General features: G+C 40.2%; 1 long non-coding RNA gene across 2 annotated transcripts; it reads left to right on the top strand.

Moving 5' to 3' along the window:
- The first annotated feature begins 3101 nt into the window (after positions 1–3101).
- On the top strand, positions 3102–10960 carry LOC115942266 (uncharacterized). 2 transcript variants are annotated; one of them, XR_014142305.1, is made up of 5 exons: positions 3102–3557; positions 4355–4501; positions 5945–6029; positions 8256–8351; positions 10260–10960. It is a non-coding gene; the product is annotated as an uncharacterized LOC115942266 (long non-coding RNA). The 2 variants fall into 2 exon arrangements; XR_014142304.1 differs by having other exon boundaries at positions 5945–8351.
- The last annotated feature ends 7 nt before the right edge of the window (positions 10961–10967 follow it).

The raw sequence follows: 10967 nt of genomic DNA, 5'->3' as shown, positions 1-10967 counted from the left end.
CATATTGATGCCTTTACATGTCAGAGAAGGGCTGAGACCTACCTCTGTTTTTAGGCCTCTATACTCTTTGAGCTTAGGGTAGTTTGAGGTTCTTCTTTCTTGAGTGTTAGTGTGAAAAGCCACTGTCATAAACCACTAAGTTCTAATGCGTCTGCTTCCATCATACTGAATCCCTGGGCACCACGAGGGAGCCCTAGCTAGAGCTGGGGAGTAGGACACTTCCCTTTCTCCCTAGAACACATTCCTCCTTGTATTTTAGATACAGTGTTTGGGGGCCTCTTCAGGGCCACATGTAATGCCCCAGATCCCATCAAACAGAACAAAGAGATGTCCAAGACGTGAGATTCCCAGAATTGTCCAGGAATTGGGAGAGGCAGAGTGAGTCTCCTGTCTTTCTGGTCCCAGGAAATTGTAAGGCATGTGTGGTTTTGCCTTTAGGTCATTAGGCAAAGTGAGATTCCACATCCTAGTTGCCTGACTATTCATTCCAACCTACTACCTCTTCACACTCTGTAGGTAAAGCCTTAGCGTTCCCGTGCAAGAACACGTAACATCGCACGGCAACCCTCTCTACCATCCCTGCAACTAGAAATGCAGGATCAAGGTGCTATCACATTTTTCAAACGTATGCCAAGGCAGCTATGTTACTGTGTTAATGGGAACATGGGTGGAAACAGCTCAAGACAATAGCTTCAGTGAGAGGAGAGCTGTGAAGTGCTTTATTTAAGGGGGTGGCTTCTCTTTGGGGACTAAATTAAAGGATCTGAATGTTTTTCTTTTATCCTTTTGAACAGTCTAGGGAGTGGAGACTTTGAATCTTGACTTTGAGCTGTAGCAATACAGAGACTTCCCTCATTCTTTTAGCTTTTGGTTGCTCGTTTGTTTTACTTGTTACCATTGTATGGTATAGTCTCCCTCACTGGAAGGTCAGTCACAGAAATTGAGGATCTGAAAAAGGGGGGCGGGGGAGACTCAACAGTAGATCATCTAATCCTATATGCCATTGTTTAAAATTGTTTTTGACAACTTGGTCTTTTCCCAGTTTAAGTGTTAACCATTTTTTCCTATTTACTTTTCTTAAGTGGCTTTGCTGTGTATTAGGTATTACTGAGAATCCTCGTTACTCTTCTGCTTTTTGCCAGTTGTCCCCACATATGCCTCTTCGGGCATAGTAAACAATTCTTTCTCTTTTTCAATTCACCTTTAAAATACATACAGCTTTAAAAATGGACACTCACGTAACCTGCAGTCTGTCTGCAGCATCTGTTCCTTAACTATATGATTCTTATTACTGTTTGATAGTTCTATAATGTGTGTGCAAATAGTAGGGTGAGTACAGTGAGTAATGTGTGTGCAATGGAGTATTGGTGAACTGCCATCAATGAGAGGAGAAAACAGTGTCCTACCTCCTTTGGTTTTGAACAAATCACGTAAGGAATAGAAGTGAAATTGAAAGGAGGATGTTGCTTTAATCTTGAGTTTACACAGATAACTAATATAAGGATCCTTTTAAATGTTAATGTTCGGTATTTCTCCAGGGTAGCAAGACCTAGGCTAGAAAGGGTGGTGTTTTCTTAAACTAGCCCATAATTTGTCATTTAAGCACACTTGGACGTTATAAGGCTCTGTACTCAATGGAAGGCAACAGTGTCGTGGCGGGTGGCCAATCATAGTGGACTTCACAGCTAAAACAGGACCTAAGAGATCACACTGTTTAATACTCTTACCTTGTACATGATAAAACTGAAGCTCCTGAGTTTTTCTAGATCACATGGCTATTAGTTGCTGAGCCTAGGTAAGTTTTTTCCCCCAATTCTTATGCTTTGTTAAGTCTAGCCAATACTAAGTAGGAATGTCCTTAGGAACTGCTAGCTTTCTTTTGCATTTTTAAAAACTTCCTAACATGGATTATTTCTCATTTTACAATAAGTGTTAATTTTATATTCAACGTTGTTGTCACTTAATAGGGTTATTTGGCAAATACTAAAAAATCAACAGGCCCACCAAGATGATGCCAGACTAGGTCTTTTTGCTGGCCCTTTTGAAGTTGTAAAAACAGTGACTAGCTCCATTATGTTGTTTTGCCTGAGTTTTCATCAGCATCAAAAATATATATGTTCAATAATGCAAAGAGGACAAAAATCATTCAAGTAGTAAGTGAAGAATGTTGGTGATTATTTCCAAGGTCAACGACAAAAATTTGCCCCTCATACTCCCTGATGGAAAATATAAGTAAGTTGGCACCAAAAATGGATAATCGATTTCTGTCTTGAGATCTGGTATGGACGTAACTCTTTGCTAGAAAAGGAAAGTATCCCTTTCATTCCTCTCCTGTATGCTTATCCAGATTTTGTCTTTTCCTTTCATTGCCTTCCATTTATTTAATTCTTTCATTTGTTGTTGTTAAAAACCCCTTTATTGAGGGATGATTGACATTCAAAAACTGTACATATTTAATGTATGCAGCTTGAGGAGTTTGGGGATAAGTATACACCTGTGAAACCATCACCACATTCTATGCCATCCATCACTTTGAAAAGTTTTCTGCTGCCCTCTTTACTTACTTTTTCTCATTTATTTAATTCTTACCTTCTGGCACTCTACTTCTGAAAAGAACCTTTCTGTAATCCATGAATACCTTCCGCTCTTTGTTTTATAATGTTAACTTGGTGTATCCTTATCATTCTCTGTGAATATATACAATTGGTAATCTGGGAAATTGGAATGTACTCCCCAGGAGTGTTCAGTCTATATTCATTTCCTTCTATTGCATAAGCAGTTCTGGCTTTTAAGCAAACAAAGGAGTAAATTTCTGTGTATATGGATGCAACTAAAATAAAAAAGCTTGACTATCAGACATGAATCAAATGTGCTATACAGACTAATCCATTATTCAAGTATATCTCGGACTGCATGAATTAATCTTAATCATGTTTATTCTTTTAAAAAACATCACAGTTAAAAATTGCATATCTCATTATTAAAAATGATTTTAGAGCTGAGATGTAATCTCCTAAATTAAGGAATAAAAATAAGAGCAGGATGATCCAGCTAACCATTTTTCTTCTTAAAACTTGAAATAAATGGAGATCAAGAATGTTAGACATCTTTAAATAAATCAGAGGTCTTATGACATTTCTAATATTTTATTAACAAAGTTTTGATTTGATTTCTCTATTTAAAATAACTAGCAAGGTATTCTCTAAGTGCTGAGACATAAATTACAAACATGAAACCTTGATTTATTGTAATGGTGGATAGTATGTGGGACATGGCAAGTTATCACGGATTTTACAATACTCCCCGAGTTGAGGGATGGAATCATAGAAAAGTACTGGAATAAAGTGCTGCTTTAGGCTCCGTTTGTTGTTATATAGATGATGGTTGTCTTCTAAGAAATGATATAATCCTGATGATGTGAACTTGCACTTCTATTCCAGGCACCTCCAGATTTTAGCGAAATCTGCTCAACATTTCCGAGTCCCTGTGATGGATCAGAGGCATTCAGATCTCTGCAAAGACGTCAGAGGAGGAAAAACAATAAAGTGTCTGCATTGGTAAACATGGGGTCTCTCCGATCTCTTACAGAATGTTAACATCTTCATATTTCTCAAAGTACCTTCATCTCCCCTACCTCCTAGACCCTCAGTGACACCCACTGCCCAGAATTTCCAATTCTCTGTCAATCCAAAGTAGGCCCTCTGTAATGTTTACCTGGGCCTCTCAGCATTACCAGGGAGAAAATGCCCAGTTCTGCAGATCAGCACCAGGTCACACTTGCGTTTGCCAACCTCAAGAACTGTCGTTGGCCTCGTGCACCATTTCCTGTTCTTTGCCTGGCTGACTTCTCCTCGGCCTTTAGGTCTCAGCCTAAACTTAAAGCTTCAGAGAAACCCTCCCTGATCTCCCTATCTGATTAGATTTCCCCCTGGCCCGGTGTCCTCTTCATTTCTCTCATGACGCTTTGCGCTTGATAATTCTTTATTTACTCTCTGCCTGACTTATTGTTTGTCTACACAACTAATTTCTTGTGCATGGGGACAGCATCTGTGTTATTAATGACTGTAATATAGCTCTTCCTGGCACACAGTAGGCACTCAGGGAGAATTTTTGTAAGATTGGGTTTGGAGAAAAAACATTCTCTAGTAACAAAAAAAGTTTAAAAAGCATTGCTTTCAGTGAATATGGCCATAGCACAAGAGATACCCTTACAGATCTCAGGTTGCATATACCTGTCAAATAAACGTCTTGTGTGTGGTGAAATAGTTAAACAGACTCTTGAGTTCTGAATTTGGGACACATGGCAGTTGCTAAGCCTTCGTAACTGTGGTTCTCAATCTCCTTTTGTCTGCAGGTGCGCACAGGCTGATGCTCTGCTGACGTGTCCCACGTGAACACAGCCCGCACTGCGCGTGGTCCCATAGCCCTGGCTCTTCCTGTGCTTCTTTCTCCCCCACTCAAGAGACCATTTGCGGATGCAAGGGAGTGAGTGAGTGTGAATGTAAGGCCTTTAGAAGGGTTACCTCGAATCTGTTCTCATTTACATTCAAAAGCAAAAGATAAACCAATTATAAATCTGAGGTTTAAAAAAATAGTAATGAGTTACTTGCTGCCTATCTCAGAACTCGGCTCAATCCCAGGATCCTGAGATCATGACCTGAGCAGAAGGCAGACGCATAACCGAATGAGGCACCCAGGCGTTCCTGAATTGGTGTTTTAGAAATTTATCCCAAACTCCTGGGGAGAATTCTGTTGCTCATGTAACTTTTGGAGAAGAAGAGAATGTATGAGTTGAGAGTGCAAAGTAGCAAGCCCTGTAGGAGAGGAACTCATGGAAATAATGATTGCGTTAAAGTGTGCACTGTGACTTGTAAGATATTGTCTCTGATGCCCTCCCTCAATGACTAATGTAAAAGACTTATTATTTAAGTTGAACATATGAATGCAGATATGAGATATCTTTAGCTAAAAATGCCATTTCATATGTTTCGAACTAATTAGTTTATTAATATTTCCTCTTGTTCATCAAAAATACACTTGGAACTGAGCTATCAGCACTTGCCAAAATGGGAAAAAAGCAGCATTCACAGTGGATTTTTGGTGTCCCTTTTAGTGTCTTTTCTCAGGACAAGTCAACTAGTCAATGAACCTGTTGATCTTGGTTGCACATCCATAGCCCAGCGCTGGTCTCAGTGCTGTCTGGGGGATCCAGAGGAGCCGGGAGAGCACTGGCCATAAAAAGTTACAGTCTAGATGGAAGAACAAGACACATCTGGAAAATAAAACATTTTATACATACTAAATTATGCAGTCCTAACAAAGAAAAATGGCTTGTCTGTCACCGTTGTTCCTCTTGTCTTGCCATATATATATTTTTAAAAGCTTTTTATTTTAAAAAATAATTTTATTAATAAAAGAACTGCATGATAGTACAGAGATATACTCAGCTTTCCATAGTGTTAACATCCTTCATAACTATGGTACAATTATCGAAGCAAGATATTGCCACTGGCACCTTACTGTTCACTAGGGTACAGACTTTACTGAGATTTCACAAGTTTTTCCATTAATATGCTTTCTCTGTTCCAGGATCCTATCTGCTGACAATACCACATTACATTTAGCATATATGTATTTTAATAATGATAGTACATAAAAGAAGAAAGGCATTTTACCCACACTCGGATATCACTGCTGTTAATATTTTGGTATATTTCTTCATGACACACACACGTAAACACACACCACACACGTCAGGATCAACCTGAATACCTGTCTTTGTACTCTATTTTTATAATTTAACAAATTGTAAATATTACCCTATGTTATTAGTGTTTGAAATATGTTTAACGTGTGTATAATTTTTACCATATGGATATGATAACAAAAGCTATGTTCATACTACCAGGTTATTGAATGCTTGCATCCATTTTCCCTCTTCCAGATGTCACCGTGATGATTTCCAGTGCACATGAGCTCTGGGCAGCTTTCATATTTCTACAGGTTGATGACAAGGAAGAATATATAAGGTGAAGATCTATGGATTTTCCCCTTTTATTATTTTTTTTATTGAGACATCTTTTACTGTATTTTTAAATTCAAGAGCAACACATTTAAACTATACTGAAATCTCTCAAATTGAAAATGAAAATCTTCTCCTACTCTGGTAGACTTACTTCCCTGAGGAAAAGAAAGTATCATGAGGTCTCTGGCTTTAGCTTGAACCTGTGCTCCTGAAATTATGAGGGGTGTTTCCAGCAATGGTGTAAAAAAAGCTCAGCTTCAAACCTGAGCTTTTTTTACATGTGCAAAGTTCCCATGGGTTCTCAGGAAGAATATCCTAGCCCCGTTATCTTTTGATTTGTGGACAGGGGTGCCGTTCCTTGGACATTTCCTGTAGTTGTGGATGACCATTTTTATTTTCAGGATTTGGCTGCTCGTTTGTTACTGAGGAGTCAGTTTCATGACTAGGTAACAGAGAGCAACACCGGGGAAAAAAGGATCCCCCGATTATTCCTGCCTTTTAGAGTAGATCATTCATCTGTTCCGAAGACACTGAGGCCCGCAGGGGCAAGGCCCGCCCAGAGCTGCCATGCCTTGACACTGTTGTTGGCCATGAGAGGATCAGGGAAGCATCTTGGGTCCCTGGTTCCAAAAGTCACTAGCTGGTGCCTGGACACAGGGGCACACTGTTGATGTTGGGGCTGACCACAACCAGGGAACAGAGCTGGGTAATGAATGTGGCAGAGTGTGGCCTTTGAAATTAGACAGGCCTGGACTCAAAATGATTGGATCCAGTGCCTATTAAGGATTCTTTGACTTTAAGCAAGTAACTGAGTCCCTCTGAACTTGAGCTTCTCAACTGTAAAATGAGATTGTTATACAGGCTGTTACATAATTTGAAGATGTGAAAATGGTTGGTACTGTGCACCTGGCGTGTAGTGTGCTATCAAATAAAAGTTTGTGAAATGAAGGGATGGACGAATGACTCACGGCCAGTTCAACACCCTATTTTTATAAAATAGCAGTGTGGCTATTTGTGATTGAAAGTATAAGAAATATCAATGCCACGAGTTAAATGTCAATTTCATTTCTTCCCCAGAGTTGCAGAAAGCAGAAATCAACCCCAGCTAGCTAGCATGAAAGGAATTTATTGATGGGACACTTGAGTCCTGAAATCTAAGAATTAAAATAACCAGTCTTTGGATGGGCCAGATCCAGGCAACTCCAGGGACCTCAGAAAAAGAAAATCATGGACCTTTTGTCTAGAAACATTCGTATTTCTCATTTTTAGTGACCTGCAGTGTCAGATGGACCAGCTCTGGCCAGGAAGGCAGGGTTGTGTGGTATACACGTAGTTGCTGGAGGCCCCTCCTCTGTGTCAGGGGCAACAAGGCCAGGGGAACATTGGGAGCGAAGACATTTTTAAGGCTTTAATGAGGTGTAATTGTCATATAATAAACTACACATATTTGGATACATTTTGATAGATACATAAAATTATATACAATTGTGTTGTATACATATATTTATCTGGAAAACTATAACTGTGATGAAAATAGTGAATATATCCATCATCCCGGAAAGTTTCTTTTTTTTTTTTAAGATTTTATTTATTATTTATTTGTGAGAGAGACAAACAGAGATGGTGAGAGAGAGCATGAGCAGGGAGGAGAGGGAGAAGCAGGCTTCCCGCTGAGCAGGGAGCCCGATGCAGGGCTCGATCCCAGGACCCTGGGATCATGACCTGAGCTGAAGGCAGACGCTTAACCGACTGAGCCACCCAGGCGCTCCATCCTGGAAAATGTTTTTGTGCTCCCTTGTATTTTCTCCCTCCTACCTCTCCATGCCCCTCCACCTGTTCTCAGGCAATCACTGATCTGCCTCTTTCACTATAGATTAATTTGCATTTTCTAGAATTGTGTATAAATGGGATTGTATAATATATACTATTTCTTGTCTGGCTTTTTTCACTTGGCATCATTATTTTGAGATTCATTCATGTTGGAGTATATATCAGTACTTCACTCCTGGACGTGTAATATTCCATGGTATGGATATACCACAGTTCATTTATCCTTTCACTTCTTCATGGACTTTTAGGTTGCTTATGGTTCGGAGCTATTACCAATAAACCTGCTATGAAAATTCATGCACAAGTCTTTGCTTAGACGTATGTTTTCATTTTGCTTGGGTAAAAACCTAGGACTAGAATGGCTGGGTCATATTGTGGGTATGTATTTAATTTTTTTCAGAACTGGCCAAGCAGTTTTCCAAAGTGGTTGTAACATTTTACATTCCCACCAGTGATGTATCAGAGTTCCAATTGTTCCATACCTCACCTCTACCTGGTATGTATCCAGAATTTATTTTTAGAAAATTTTCAAAACTTAATACTAAGAAGACCAACAACCTGATTTTTAAAAATGAGTAAAAGATTTCAATAGATAATTTTCCAAAGAAGATGTACAGTGGCAAATAAGCACATCAAAAGATACTCAACATCAGTAGTCATTAGAGAAGTGAAAATTAAAAGAGCAATGGCATGCTTATTCAAATAGCTAACATTAAAAGGAAGCTAATAATTTTTCATTATTATGCCCATTTTATAGATGAGAAAACTGAGGCTCTTGGAATTAAGTGACTTGACCAAGGTTGACCAGCTATGAAGTGGTAGAAGTTGAATTTGAACCTGGGTCTGCTAACCCCTGCTTAATCTTTTTTTTTTTTTTAAGATTTTTATTTATTTATTTGAGACAGAGAGAGCACGAGCAGGGGGAAGGGCAGAGGGAGAGGGACAAGCAGACTACCTGTTGAGCATGGAACCAAAGACAGGGCTCGATCCCACAACCCCAAGATCATGCCCTGAGCCAAAGTCAGAGGCTTAACGGACTGAACCACCCAGGTGCGCCACCCCTGCTTAATCTTGATGTTATGCCAGCAATAGTCCTTTGAAGTAGGCTTCACAAGCAAGATTGAAAACAGGGAAACTCATTTACTTCTCAGAATACATCCCTTTCCTCTCCTGAAGAGACAGGCTATCACCATTCACAGGGGACATTATGCAACCTCAAGTTTTGGTCTGTTTTGCCTAAAGAATAAATTTTGTTTTTCCATCATTCATCTTTGTCTGGGAGAAGTATTAAAAGTATAGAATGCCCACCAAATCTTCATTGGTCCAACAAAGACAGAGGTCTATTTAACCACAATCATTACAAATATGAGGGGTTTTTTTTGTTTTGTTTTGTTTTTGGCTCAGACAGAAGATCTACTGTTTCTTAACTATGTGATCTTGGACAAATTACAATACTTTGAGTTTGATATCTTTGTCTGTAGACTGGGCGTGATACTGACCATACTGTGTTTTAAGGGTTAGAGGAGCCGATGTATATATAGAGTTTACCACAATGTCCTACACTTAATAGAGTCCCAAAACACTGTTACCACATCACAAATAATAATATATAACCACCCCCATAATAGGTGTGTTAAGCTTCTCACTCATTATGAAACCTAAACAAAACAGGAACTCATCCCTAGCTGATGTCTTGCTGTTCTCTGGGGACTTGCTCCTTCCTTTAGGAAATGCTAACCCACCGACAGACGATGGTATTTAATTCTATAGGAATGACTAAGCCAGCTTAGGGGCACCTGGGTGGCTCAGTTGGTTAAGCGACCTCCTTCAGCTCAGGTCATGATCCTGGAGTCCCGGGATCGAGTCCCACATCGGGCTCCCTGCTCAGCAGGGAGTCTCCTTCTCCCTCTGACCCTCCTCCCTCTCATGCTCTCTGTCTCTCATTCTCTCTCTCTCAAATAAATAAAATCTTAAAAAAAAAGAAAGGAATGACTAAGCCAGTGAAATATGTATCCTTTAGTCATAAATTTATCCTTTAGGTAGAAATATTCTCTGAAGGGAGTATCTGTGGTTGCTTTTGAACTCCAACTGAGTACCCGCATAGCGTCTTTAGAGTTCAGTGATCAGATATGCGGGAATCACATGGTGTAAAGAAATCAGAGTCCATGTAATCAAGAGCTCTGCAGAATCCCATTCCCCAATCTGAGGTGACTGAAGGCCCACTGCAGTGTCACGTGGCTTTCACACCTTATCGGGCCCTCGCACTCCGCAGACTTCCTTCTCCCTTTCCCTCCTCTCCCGCCCCCAGCTCTCTTCCCAGGCCCCTGGAAGTGCAGCTTCAGCCACCGAGGATTGGTTTTCCTCCATCCTCTTATTTTGTTTCTGAAATACAATCTGTTTTCAGCCGGTGCTCGGGGACTATCGTGAGCTTCCTCTAAGCACTTGGATGTAAGATTATGAGGAGAGACAAACTAGCTTCTCTACTGGATGCCTCCAGCAACTTCCTCGCAGGTAGTCCAGTAATGAGCTGGCCTCGCAGAGAGAGCCAGAGGTTCTGCTGCTTGGCACTGATGCTCATGATGCAAACTTCGCAGAAGACGGCCACTGAGGATGGAATGTTGTTCACACTGGTGAAGCTGGGCTTTGTGTTCAGAGCATCTGGGCCAGGGGATCTCTGTCACCTCCCAGCTATTATTGAATGACGAGGTGGCAGAGCACTGGGGGTGGGGGTGGGGGTCTTTCTCCTAGAACACAACTTAAATTGTCTCCAGCTATGCCAGTTGAAGCAGGACACACTTAGCTGAAATCTCGGAATGGCCAGAGACTAGGGGACTGCCTCCAACCTGGTCCTTGAGCCCAAAGGTTGACATTTTCATCGTTATGTGTCATTGTAGTGTTTGACCCTCTTTTGCAACAGAGAAATACTACTTGTTTTTTTCATAATTTGACTTAAAAACAAGCACATAACACTTTAGAGTGGAGATACCTAAATTCAACCCCAAGGCCTGCAAGAGATGCTCATAACTCATCTGATGGATCCATTTATTCCTTTTTTTTTTTAATTGTGGTAAAATACACATAACAAAATTTACATCTTTCCCATTTTTTTTTT

This window comes from Leptonychotes weddellii, unplaced genomic scaffold (genome assembly GCF_054177405.1).
Source record: "Leptonychotes weddellii isolate Sample4059 unplaced genomic scaffold, ASM5417740v2 HiC_scaffold_3826, whole genome shotgun sequence".
NCBI classification, from domain to species: Eukaryota; Metazoa; Chordata; class Mammalia; order Carnivora; family Phocidae; genus Leptonychotes; species Leptonychotes weddellii.
The sequence above is the reverse complement of the archived record's forward strand: the minus strand, read 5'-3'. Positions and strand labels throughout refer to the sequence as shown.